Source organism: Myotis daubentonii, chromosome 6, assembly GCF_963259705.1.
Source record: "Myotis daubentonii chromosome 6, mMyoDau2.1, whole genome shotgun sequence".
NCBI classification, from domain to species: Eukaryota; Metazoa; Chordata; class Mammalia; order Chiroptera; family Vespertilionidae; genus Myotis; species Myotis daubentonii.
Window position 1 is genome coordinate 63,782,798 of NC_081845.1, and position 3,900 is coordinate 63,786,697.

General features: G+C 37.2%; 1 pseudogene; it reads right to left on the minus strand.

Annotated features, from left to right (window-relative positions):
• Positions 1-1,575: 1,575 nt before the first annotated feature.
• Positions 1,576-2,314, minus strand: LOC132236499 (protein SPO16 homolog; annotated as a pseudogene).
• Positions 2,315-3,900: the final 1,586 nt, after the last annotated feature.

Sequence of the window (3,900 nt, forward strand, 5' to 3'; positions counted from 1 at the left end):
CTGTATTGTGTATGCAATTTAAACAATTTGATTCAATTTGGTTGATGGGTTAAAATTCACCCAGAGCTATGAAAGGAATAATATTGACTTTAAAACCATGTACATTTAGAATCCTGTTTTGTTAGACTCTAAACAGGACAGTGGGATGGCACTTCTTGATTGATGCATGTGTATGAACATGACAGGATAGGTAGATTGAATTTCCTTATCTGCAAAATGTTTATGTAGGAAAGTATTTAGGTTGCAAAGAAGCATTCAATTCCACAATTATATATTTAACCCATCCTAGGTTTTGTCACTCAGCAGGCCAGTGGTTCAGACCAGAATGAGGTATGAAAAACTGCCAATTAGCAATCCCAGGATCCTGCCATCAGGCATCTTTAACCGAAATCTCCAGAATCACAATCTCTTAAGAGGGGTCAGAGCTTCTGTATTTTTTTTAAGCAGCAGACAACTGTGATGCTCAGACAGGGTTAACAAACACCAATGTAGGAACTTTTAAGGATCTTAATTTGAATCTGGGGGATGGGTAAATTTTTCGGTAAATTGGATATAAAGGGTGAACATTTCTAAAAAGTGTATAATTAGTAATGTGTGCAAATGTTAGTATTATTTGCCAAATTCTATGCATCCCTTAAAGCTCAGCTCAAATGCACCTTCATGAATACCATTCTGATTCCACATGCTTTGTGTTCTAACCCTGTTGGTTCATTACCTGTTTTTTAAAAGTCCATGCTGCAGGTCCATCTTGGTGTTTTTGCTCTGCCCTCTCCTTCACCTGGCAAAGTAAAGGCTAATCAAGAGGAGACACTAACGGAGGAGTACCGAGATCTAAACAAAACCCACTTGTAAGTGTGTAACTTCCTCTCCTACCACTTTTTCTGTGAACATTTCCACATATCCCAGCTGATTCAATCATTTCCACTTCTATCTTCTGATAGCATTTTATTCATGCCATTTCTATAGATTAGTTATGTTACAGTATAGAGTCAGTTGTATTTTTGCATAGTTTTATTATGATTTCCCAGGATAGAAAACTAAGTCTTAATACGTTTTGCATCTCTACAAAATTAGCACAGTGTCTGGAAAATAGGTCTATATAAATATCTGTTTCATCATGCTACAGCTCATCTGATACATTGTACTTCTTCAATAGCACTTACTATAAATTACTTTTAATACCATGTGGGAATGTATATTTGTGCATGTTTGGGAATGTGATGTTTGCTACTTGTCTGGAAGTTCCTTGAAAGAGGGGAGTGAGTGTTATTCTAATCTGAATCCACCCACCTCCTCCCATAGACAATAGTAGATATTTTTCATGTTTCATTGGTTTGGGCTGGCTAAATTGTATCCAAGACTAATCATTGGCACAATGTGTTATAAGGAAGACATTTTGGAAAACATTGAATGCCACAGCTGACTTGATTCAGAAGAGAATAAAAGAGTAGTGTGGTTTTTTGAAGGGGAAAAAATAGGTACATTGGAAAAGACAGCTTTGCTCAACTCCTGATTAGTTGTATAATTTTGATGACTTCTCATAACTTTTCTTCCTTTTTCACTTTTAATTTAACTCTAATTGGGGTTAAATGAATCACTGAGTTTTCTCTTTTAAAATATTTTCCAAACAGGGCTTTGCTCAATGATATAAACTTTAGTTGTTATCATTCTGTAGCAGAAGTTATCTACATATGGGTTGAAGGTGATCTTGGCTAAAGTACACATTAGCCATTAATAGCACTGACTGTGCTGTATACTGGAAGTATCCATAACTTACTACCCACAAATCTCTGCTGAATCCTGAACATCACTTTCCATTCCTGGAGCCCATGGAGGGCAGGAGGCAGAACCAAAAAACTATTTTGGTGAATGCTGATAAACTTTTCAATTTTGGCTAGAAATATTTTTTAATTGACATCCATCAATGAAAATGCAAATCCAGTATGAGAAAATATCATTGATCCACTTTCCACTGAATCTGAATAACTGAATCTGCGGCTCCAATTTTCTAGGGCAGTCGCAACTTCACAACTCTTAAGAGATGCACTAATAATAATGGTGGTTGTCCCTTTTTTATTGTTGTTAATCCTCTCCCAAGGATATTTTTCCATTGATTTTTAGGAAGGGGGAAAGAGAGAGACATTGATGTGAGAGAGACACATTGATTGGTTACCTCCCTCACGTGCCTGCAACTGAGGTGCATGCCCTTGACTAGAATTGAACTCGAGACTCTTCTGTTCAAGGGCTGACACTCTAACCACTGAGCTAATGGCGAGGGTCATTTCGTTTTTTCCTTTCCAGTGCTTTCAGCCATCTATCTGACCAACCCAACTCCTGATGGTGTCACAATCTGATCAGCAGGTCCTTGGTGCCAGCTCAGTGGCTCCCAAGCTTCATAACTTTTCTACATCTCAATTTTATCATTTGTGAAATAAAAGACCATGGACTACATCTGTGAATCCCAAACTTTATTGATAATTAGAATCAACTAGGGAAATATACTAAAAATACAGATTCCTTGTTCCTGACCAAGTTCAGCCAAATTTGAATCTCTGGGAATAGCGTCCATATTTTTAAAACATGCCCAGTTGATTCCAGTTATCATCCACATATGGTCTATGGAGCAGTAGCATCAGCATTACCTGGGAACTTAGAGATACAATTGTCTATATCCACCCCATACCCACTGAATCAGAAACTTGGGGGTGGGGCCCAGAAATCTATGTTTTAATAATCCATCCAAGTAATCTTGATGCAAAAAAAATTTGAGAACCATCGGGATAGATGATAAATACAATTTTGAAATTAGTTACTTATATGATCAAACATAGGCAGGAAGACTAATCAAGAGGAATCTAGAGGAATCAAAACGAAGTACTTGTGTAAATGTGTAAATGCTTCTTCTAGCATGGAAATAATTGACCTGAGTTTGGCCTTTGGTCATAACAGAAATCATTACTCACCTTCCAAATATCAGATTATGTCACCTTTTCTTAGAAGTGTGTCCTTACCTCTATACCCAGATAGCACTAATACCCTTATTCTGTCTCCCCCTCAACTCCAATAATATCCTTTGCAGTTACTTACTATAACAGTTACAATATGGCATTGCTATAATTTAGTCTCAATTTCTTAGGAACAAGCAAGCCTACCATCTAACATAGTATCTGTCCCCTCATGGACATTCCAGAATGTTTAATAAATAAGCAAAGTGATAGACCCTAAGCAACAGATGATATAAAAAATGGGATTCTAATGAACCATCTCTGTTGACTTTCCAGTCAAATCAAGATTATTAGATGCCCTGACCAGTGTTACTTGGTGGTTAGAGTGTTGGCCTGCCTATTAAAGAGTCATGGTTTGATTCCTGGTCAAGGGCACATACCTGGGTCACAGGTTTGATCCCCAGCCTCGGTCAGGGCACGTGTGGGAGGCAACCAATGGATGTTTCTTTCTCTTTCTCTCTCTCTCTCTCTCTCTCTCTCTCTCTCTCTCTCTCTCTCTCTCCCCCTCTCTCCTCCCTCCGCTCCCTCCTCTCCTTCCCCCATTGCCTTCCACTCTCTCTAAAAAGAAAAAAAATCAATGAGAAAAAATATCCTCGAGTGAGGAGTAACAACAACAAAAAGATTACTAGGGGATTTAAAAACTTCTACTTCAGATAAAAATGTGAATTTTTCCATTCATACTATAACACTTCACAATTACTTAAAAATAACTGAAGCTATAGTAAAAACATGACCAAAAAAATCATAAACAAATACTTAGTAGTCTGCTTTGATTAAATAATCTGAAACCACTAAACTACCTCAGATTTTTGCTTGACGTAACCAATATTATAAGTTGGAAGCTTAAACTATCTCTTAAGAGACAACTGAAATGTTATAATCATATAAAAATAAA